Genomic DNA, 9,761 nt, shown 5'->3' on the forward strand with positions numbered 1-9,761 from the left:
ATCATAAACAAATAAAAATTAAGAAAAAAAGTGGATGAATCTTGAAAACATTATGCTAAGTGAAATAAGCCAGACACCAAAGTATAAATATTATATGAATCCATTTAGAGGAAATATCTAGAAGAGGCAAATTCTTTTTTTTAAATTTTATTTATTTATTCATAGAGACACACACAGAGAGAAAGGCAGAGACACAGGCAAAGGGAGAAGCAGGCTTCATGCAGGGACTTGATCCTGGGTCTCCAGGATCACACCTCAGGCTGCAGGTGGTGCTAAACCACTGCACCAAATTCATAGAGACAACATGGATTTGAGACTATGAGGAGTTGGAGGAAAACAAGATAAAATGGTTGAGTTTCTAGTTGGGTGATAGATAAAGATTTGGAAATAGTAGTGATGGTTGGAGAACACTGTAAATTTAATTAATGTTTTCAAATTGTACACTTAAAAGTGGTTAAAGGTGGCGTGCTTTACATTTTTTTACTCACCATATATTTTACCACAATACAATTTTTTAAGAAGAAAAATTGATCTTTTAAAAAGTTATTTATTTATTTATTTATTCATTCATTCATTCATTAAAGACACAGAGAGGCAGACACATAGGCAGAGGGAGAAGCAGGCTCCCTACAGGTAGCCTGATGTGGGACTCATTCCTGGAACTCCAGGATCACGCCCTGAATGAAAGGCAGACGCTCAACTGCTGAGCCACCCAGGCGTTCCAAAAATTTGATTTTTTAACATGATCCCCCAACAATGCAAAATCAGTCAACATTGGAAAAACAGGAACTCTGAAGTAGCAAATGGCAGACTAAGTCATTGCCTGAAAATTACTTAAAACCAGCTGCTTTTGCATAATCCACTTGAAATGAGGGCAAGAAAGGAGAGGGTGGTGGTCTGAGGTTTCTTCCTCCCAACCCCACTGATCCAGCTGTATGCTAAACTTAGGCTCATTATGTCTCCTTCGCAGTCTGCCTTCTGAAATAGCTGTGCTGTATAGGCACTCAGCTAGGGGAGGCAGAATCACGGGAGTCCCTAAGCTTAGAAATGTTGTGTAGGTGTACACAGGCTTGTACAAGAGGCTTCACTTGCTCATCTGAGCTGAGAATGAATCTCTTTAAACCACCTTCTTGTCTAAATCTGAATCTAATTCCATGGGAGGAATGAATGGGAATTTGACCAAACGACTCATGAACTACGAGAGAGACTCCTAGAGCACAGAATGTAATGCACAGGAAGGCTCGCAGATGCAAGTCAAATATTCAGGTGCTCTCACTACTGCAAATGGTTATCTCAGAAGGCCTCAGTCTATTCCAGGAACATGCTTTAGGCTCAGACTTCCTCAGGTTTTGTTCATCCCTCAAGGCTAGTCCTCCAGGTATATTTGGTTGAGGATGAACTGAAAGAAAGGAATCCTGGGAAATAGAAGGAGAAAGAGAAATTTCACAAAGCCATTGAGATATGAAAACATTGAGAAGTGGAGACTAAAAGAGAAACAGATTTTAACAAGCAGTCTCAAATTGTCAGTATTTGTTTGGTGTTTGCTGGGTTCAGAACAGTTTGGAGCCAAAAGAAACCAAAGGCGTGGTTTGTGCTCTTCAGAGAACTATCATTTTAATGAGTACCTATTTCATCCCTAGCCACTGTGCTGGTCTCTTTGCACCAATTACCACAATTGCAACCTTCCCACAACTCAGGGAAGGAGGTGTTGCATTATCAACTTGTAATAGTCAAGATGGAAAGACACAATGGAGAGTTGCAAAACAGAGAACATGGAATGCTGGACATCTCTCCACCTGCCCCACTCATATTCACATACTGTCAAGAAGGGCAGTCAGGTGGTATTCAGGAGAAGGATAATGGATGTCTTCATATGGGTAGCCAGATAAATTCAACAAATGAGAGAATAGGTAAATGAAGAAGAGGTGGCATGGCATAAAACCTTTCCCTTGACCAAGTTAAAATCTGGCTGGATTTACAGGTGCGAGGACAATCACCAGAACTCAGGAACACGATGAAGTATAAAGTGAGGACACTAACAGGTGACTTGGGGTCTGACTCCTGTGAAAGTCGTCATCGGCAGTGCGTGCTTCAGGAGCTCAGTAATCACAAATGTATCCTCCATGTGTAAGAAAAGTACTGCTCTCTGGAGTCCACCATTGGTGTGAGCTTAGGTTTGAGCAGGAAAAGCCTCAGCCCTGATCTCAGCTATTTCCTTAAAGTGTCCTAGGAAGTTCCACTTTGATCTTGATTATGTCTCATCACTAAGATCATCTGTGTTAGTGCATGTCATACGGGTAAAATAGGCCTGCTTCTTTAGTGTGTAAGTTGCTTTGCAGAATGATTAAAAAAAAAAAAAAAAGACTGCATAGTGTTTAAGGAGGATTCAAAACCTTTTCAAATGGCATTCCAATGTATCTATAAAACATATCCTTCAAAAAAGCTCATTGATCACTTTCCTCTACAACTCATCAATTCTCCACACTTTAAAACAGCCAAGCACAACTCATACCTCTGTACTGCCCACCTGCTTGCCTAATCATGCTTGTCCAACCAATGTAAATCTATCATCCACCTATTTGAAATCACTTTCCATCCAAACTCACCCTTCTACCTAAATATGGCCCACACACTAAACCTCTGCTGTCCCCTGATCCTGTCCTCTCCCCCACATGTCTGATGCCTTGTCTTCCTACCTACCATTAGCCCAAACTTAAATTTCTCCTTTCCCAAATTGCCATACCCTTATTCTTTCCAAATATTTCACCCTAACTACAGATATCACTCCCTCCTATAATCAGATCTCATTATCTTAATCACACGATCTATCTCACTCATGTGGTTGTCTCTTCACCATCCCAAATAGAGGCATCCTAGGAAGGTGTGGAATTTTCTGCCTCATTTGACACGAATCCTCCTACTTAGAAATGAATTCCTTTCACACAATCTGTCTCTCCTTCCACACAAAGGCTACTTCTAGGGCTGCCAAATAAAATACAGGATGCCCATTTCAATTTGAATTTCAATAAACAATGAATCATTATTTTTTTAGTGTAAGTAGCCCCATGTAAAAAAAAAAAAGCTTAAAAATACATTATTTATCTAAAATTCAAATATAAGTAGGCCCCCTGTATTTTTTTTTTTCATTCTAAATCTGGCAACCCCAGATACCATACACTCTCCTTAGGACCAATATGGCATCTCATTTTCTAGTATCTCATCCTAGAAAAAGGTCTCAGACTGATGAAATGTGCCTGTCCAGGGGTTGCAGATCACAATTTCTAACCATTCAAGCCTACTCACAATGTTGTCCCTTCCCCTTCATCTCAATCCCTAAACCCAGATGCTCTTCAGAACCAAAGCAACTGGATGGGGATCCCTTAACCAAAGTGAATTCCCAGACGGCAAAAACAGATGACTCTGAGGGAAAAAGAGGAAAGGTCTGGAAGGATGCTACCAAAATGAGGCTTGAGGAGGAGAGTATAATGGCAAAGACAATGAAACACCAGCCACAAATATGCTGAGGAGGAAGTGGGAAGTCCAGTTTGGGACAGGAGTTGATTCTTTTAGCCTCTAAATTCACATGCTCCTCCCCACCTGACCTAGTCATATTCACAGACTGTCAAGAGCAGAGGAGAAGAAATGAGAGAGAACTCAAAGATGGTCAGGTGAGCTCAGGGACAGGATGCTGGAGGACTCAGAGAAGATGGAGAAGATAGAGAAAATGGAGGAGTTCAGGAAGGGTGAGATCTCAGTCTGAGCCTGTTTGCCTGCTGGCACTTACCTAGAGGTAAAAGTCTACCTGGAGGCCTGCATTCCTTTTCTTTTCTTTTTTTAAAGATTTTATTTAAGGGAGAACACAAATGGGGAGGAGGGCCAGAGGGAGAAGCAGACCCCCAGCTGAACAGGAAGCCCAATGTGGGGCCCAGGTCCTGGGATCATGATCTGAGCCAAAGGCAGATGCCAAATCAACTGAGCCACTCAGGTACCCCAGAGGTCTGCATTTCTTAAGTCTTTAAGACTAACACAATATAAGGTCTGGGTCAGGAACACCCACCTTAGAGGGGACCTAGCCTACAACAAAAGTAACCACTCCCCACAGTTGTCACCTAGTCCCTTTGCACCAGGAGAAAGTAAAAAATCACCTTCCAAACAGATATCCCAGACACTACTGAATGTCAGCTTGTCAAGGAACATGACAGGGATCCAGGATAAGGAGGTATAAGTCTATTTCAGCAAGAAGGTGGCCATGAAGTTGAGGGCCAAGACAGAGACTTGACCTGCTTCCTTGGGTTCTTCCTGGGAGAGATTCATGTTCTGGTGAAGATGGAATGGAACCAGTGATGGCATAGGACAAGACATGCTTAGGAACATCCCTCTGCTGTTTCTCCCTGCCAGGCCTGAGCTAGCTCCTTCCACTTGAGCTCTTTTGAAAGGAGATTTTGGATATGGCTAAATCTCCAGTTGCTTTCTATCAGATTGCGCAAAGTTCTGCCTTGGGCAGCCCCAGTGGCCCAGCGGTTTGGCGCCGCCTGCAGCCTGGGATGCGATTCTGGAGACCCGGAATCGAGTCCCACATCGGGCTCCCTGCATAGAGCCGGCTTCTCCCTCTGTCTGTGTCTCTGCCCCTCGCTCTTTGTCTATGAATAAATAAAATCTTAAAAAAAAAAAGTTCTGCCTTCCCCATATAATCCACTCCCTCCCTATGTACTGGACCCTGCATACTACTAGCTTTATTTCTTGTTGCTTCCCTAAGCTGATTCTCTCTAGGTTTTTGAGGTTTTGTTGTTGTTTTAACCTCTCTTATCCCTCTTACTCAGTGGATATCCCTCTTCATCCTCCCTTGCTGTAAGGGAATTAAGTCTTATTCTGCTGTCCATTTACTTAATTATAGGAGGTTCTATTCCTATGGAAAAAGATATATATATTACACGTCAGGGGTTGGGCATACAAGAGTCACACTGAAAATAAAAATAGACCATTTAATAGAATCCAGTATTTCCTACATTTACTTAACAAAACAACCATTTTCCCCCTCCTTCCCATCCCCCACCCTGGCCCCATGTAATGTCCATATGCATCTTCTTCTATAGGAATGGAACTTACATGTAGGTGTGGCTATGTGACTAAGGTCTGGCCAAGGAGATGAGGGTGGGCTGCCTGAGCTGTGGCTTCTTGGAGACTTCTTTTAATAAGAGCTGGCCCACAACCCTTCACCTTTTCTTGTCTCTTCCTCCATGTTTCTATCTAAAATTTGAATGTGACGACTAGAAATCTACCTACCGGACAAGGGATGATGGAATATAAGTTGGAAGGAACTGGGACCCCTGAAGACTTTGTAGAGCAAAGCCAGAGCAAGTCACAGACTGAATACCTCCTGTTGTAAAGTTCCCTTAGATCCGTCCAAGCAGAAAACCCCTTCCTTCAGTGCTCTTACTGCACTTTGCACTGATCTTTCCTCCAATGCATATCTTATTGAATTAAACTTGTCTCTTATACATAGAGATTTCCCAAATCAAAGTCCATTCTGTGGATGGACTGTATCAAGGTGAACCTGAGTGAATACTGTATCGAGGAAGAACCTGAGTCCAAGTTTTTGTTGAGTGGAAAAGAAAGTCACAACTGCTTGGTGTTACCTGCCTAAATATGGCAAGGAGACTAATAGTTTTCCACCTCTGAGTGAGGCATGCATCTATTTCATTTTAAAATATGATTTCTAGGGCAGCCTGGATGGCTCAGTGGTTTAGCACCACCTTCAGCCCAGGGCATGATCCTGGAGACCTGGGATGGAGTTCCATGTCAGGCTCCTTGTATGAAGCCTGCTTCTCCCTCTGCCTGTATCTCTGCCTGTGTGTGTGTGCGTGTGTGTGTGTGTGTGTGTGTGTGTCTATGAATAAATAAATAAAATCTTTAAAAAAATAAAATATGATTTCTAAAGAGTAAGGAACCAGTCTCTTATTTTCTATCTCTAGTGCCCAACTAGATTATAGAGTAGAATGTAAACTGCATGACTTTTAAAGATAAAATGAGACTCCTAAATTAATGCTCTCAGCAAGGAGCAGCAGGCCACCAAGCCACCTGGGGCAGAAGCAGCTGGATCTCCAAGGCCTGAACACCAGCCACAAATAGCACTCCACAGGCCAGCTGGGAGTGGGAGCTGTGGCCAGTGAGGCACCCACAGAACAAGCAGCAATGGAGATAGTGGTCGCTGGGCCCAGGAGGTGGCCCTGGACAGCAGCTCTCTTCTCCTGGTGACCAGTGGAAGACTTTCCAGGAGCTGTCAGGCGCTCCCCAGCTCAGTGGGCCACTGAGCTGCTGCTGGATGCCTTGGGATAACACTCAGGAGGCTGCCAATACAGAGCAGGACACTTTAACATTTGGGTCTCAGCAGACTTGTACCTTTCTTTTTTTTTTTATGGTGAAAAAATTTATATTTAAATTTATAGCCAGCTGGACTCAGTTTAGATGATCCCAATTTTGTTGGCAACATCCAAAGCATCATAGTCAGGAGCCAGTCGAACATATGCTTTCTTCTCTCCATCAGGCCTGATCAAGCTGTTAACCTTGGCCACATCAATGTCATAGAGCTTCTTCACAGTCTGTTTGATCTGGTGCTTATTGGCCTTGACATCCACAATGAACACAAGTGTGTTGTTGTCTTCTATTTTCTTCATGGCTGACTCAGTAGTCAGGGGGAACTTGATGATGGCATAGTGATCAAGCTTGTTTCTCCTGGGGGCACTCTTTCAAAGATATTTGGGCTGCCTTCGGAGATGCAGAGTCTTGGGTCGTTGGAATGTAGGTGACATATGGATCTTCTTTTTTTGTGACTGTGCACACCTCTCAGCACCGCTTTCTTAGCTTTCTTTTTTTTTTTTTCTTTTTTTTTTTTTTTCTTAGCTTTCAAAGTCTTTGCTTTTGCTTTTGCTTTGGCTTTGGGAGGGGCATGGGCTTCCTTCTTCGCCTTCGGCGCCATCTTCCAGACGTGTACCTTTATGACTGCAATTGCAGTATCTGCAAGAAGCAGCAGAACAGATACTTCATTGCTCAGGGTTCTCTCACCAAGCTCCTGAAGGGAGCTAAGGGCATAACCACATATACACTCAAAGCACAACAAAGCCTAGCACACTGGCCCATGCCAAATGAACAAGCCTTTTAGAATCTCTAAAAGTAAGAAAGAGTGTTTTACTTGAGCCCAACTTAGGCCAGCTGCCAGGGAAACACACTGTTCACAGATTGGAAAATATTCTGGAGAATGAACAGTTTTTACAGGGTTATATACTTTTTTACATCTTGTAGAAGCTCAGAAGATCATAGATTAGCATATAGGCAGGAATGAGTTTTATAGTAAAGGAATGCCAGTGGTAGGAACATTGACAGCTCAAAGATAAGTTGATTTTCCTTCAGGCTACTCATTTACAAAGCAGATGTACAATGCATGTGTGGTGGGCCATAAATTAGGCTTTGGGTTTGAACCACATTTAGGTACTCATGCTAACTTAGAAAGAATGGCTTCCCTTGTCTTTCAAGACTTTTTTTTTTTCTCATCACACTTCTATGAGAGCTGTGGCATTCAGGGCTTTTACACATCCTGCTCACACCCTGGAGGCTTTGGAATTGCCACATGCTGTCCGCCTGGAGGAGAGTGGTGTGTGGAGCATGGCCACTGAGGAATTCAATGCCATGGATTGGGAGAGGGCCAGGAAGGAGCACAAATGCATCAAGGCCGTGTCTGAAGAGGGAGCTCATGCTTCTCCTTTCCTAAAAAGTTGTAATGACCGGGGCCAGCAGCTTTGCTGCCCTCACTACACCCCAGTGGTGCTTGTGAATGTGGCTCGTGAATGTGCACCCAGGCAGCTGACTCCACTGGCCAGTGGCCATTGTGATCTCTGTGGTTTGTTCCAGCTACTCATTTCTTTAGGCAGCTCTTTGTCCTCAGATTTGGACATGGGCTAGTTGACATCCATCTTTCTCCTCCCAACTTTTGTGTGACCTAAAATACTTAGTTAAAAATAAATACTTTTAACAGTGAAGCAATTGCTGTGGCTTAACAACAAAAAGATAAAATGAGACCCTCAAATTAATTTGATACCTGTGACAAGCCACTTTGGGGTGTCTGCTCATTTTCCTCTTGCTTGGGTGTTCCTCAGTGAGAAAATCTGAGCTGCCCTAGGAAATCAAAACATGAAGGACAGCAATGCTATCCTCTTGGAATTGTTGAACCAGCAAGATGGTGATCTTTTAAAAATGTGCTGTTGGTTGTTGACTTTGGAGTAGATCAAACAGAAGACACCTTTGTGAGACTATAACTCTGCTGAATCAGGGTTTTAGTGAATGACTAATATATTATATATATATATATATATATATATATATATATATATATATATTCCAATTTGTAATTGGAAGCCTGATGAATAAGGTACCTGTGGCTAGTTGGGATTCCTCCCTCCAAATCCTAAAAGGGATTCTGAACAAGCCCCAAGCAGTGCAGATGTATTTTCCTTCCTCTGATCTCAGACTCTTTCTCGGTTAAAGGATTGATTCCCCTGATATTTTAGAACCTAGCCTCTCCTATCTCCTGAGTGGCCTCAGATACTCCTTTCCTGAATCTCCATCCTCTCCACTGCCATTTTCCCTTTAGCAACATATTCAAATCTCTTTCACCCTGAAGCTGTAGGCCCTACTCCCTCTAGTAGTCCTATGTTCTACAGTAGAGATGGCCTTTCATTGTTCATTTTTATAACCAAGATTCTGGAAAGAAATGATACAGCTTGTGTCCCCTTCTTCCCTTTCCACCATACTGCACGCAAGCTGCCCCTATTAAACACAAGACTCCTGGTTATCCTAAATTCCATAGATCCTCTTCAGAGAGAGAGAGTATAAGGTAATGGTAACCAGCACAGACTCAGGAAGCCAGACTGCCAGGGTTTACATCCCCATTCTGCCACGTACCAGCAGCATGATTTTGCACAAAACACTGAACTTCCTTGTACTTCCATTTCCATCATCCCTAGGATGGGGTTGTTGTGAGGATTAAACAGCAAAGGGTTCTTGGATGATTGAGTTAGTAGGTATAAGGAGCTTTATAACATGCCTAGAATATAGGAATTCCCAACTGATCTCTATAACATATAACATTGCTGTTGTCAACGTTTTATTTTATTATTATTATTTTTAAATATTTTATTTATTTGACAGAGAACACAGCAGGGGAAGCAGTAGGCAGACAGAAAGGGAGAAGCAGAGCCCAATATACTGAGGTCATAACCCTAGCTGAAAGCAGACACATAACTGACTGAGCCACCCAGGAGCCCCTGTTGTCAAACTTTTAATTGAAACTCTCCTCCCTTGGTTGTCCTGACCCATTTTTGTTTGTTCATTTTCCTCATAATTTGCTGCCTACTCCTTATTCTTTATCCTTTTCTCCCAGCTTCCTGTTTTGCTTCTGTCTGTATTTTAAAGTAAAATCATCTTTCTAAATAACTAAATAATAAAAATAAAACCATTATTTCTAAAGATTTTAAGCTTGAAAATAATTAAGCTATCTCATGAATAGCATCCATTTCCTACAAGATAAATCCATTAATTGAAATCACATTCAAGTATCTCTTTTTTCCCATCTTTCATTCCAGTCACATCTCATTGCTTCTGTTCTTTTAAGCTCCACCTCATATTTCGTCCCCCCCCCCCTCCGAGTCTTTCCTGAACTTTTCTCAGGCTCCCAGAATATATTATGGAACTTCTACCTCTGTCATACC

The sequence above is a fragment of the Vulpes lagopus genome, chromosome 10 (assembly GCF_018345385.1).
Source record: "Vulpes lagopus strain Blue_001 chromosome 10, ASM1834538v1, whole genome shotgun sequence".
Lineage (NCBI taxonomy): Eukaryota > Metazoa > Chordata > Mammalia > Carnivora > Canidae > Vulpes > Vulpes lagopus.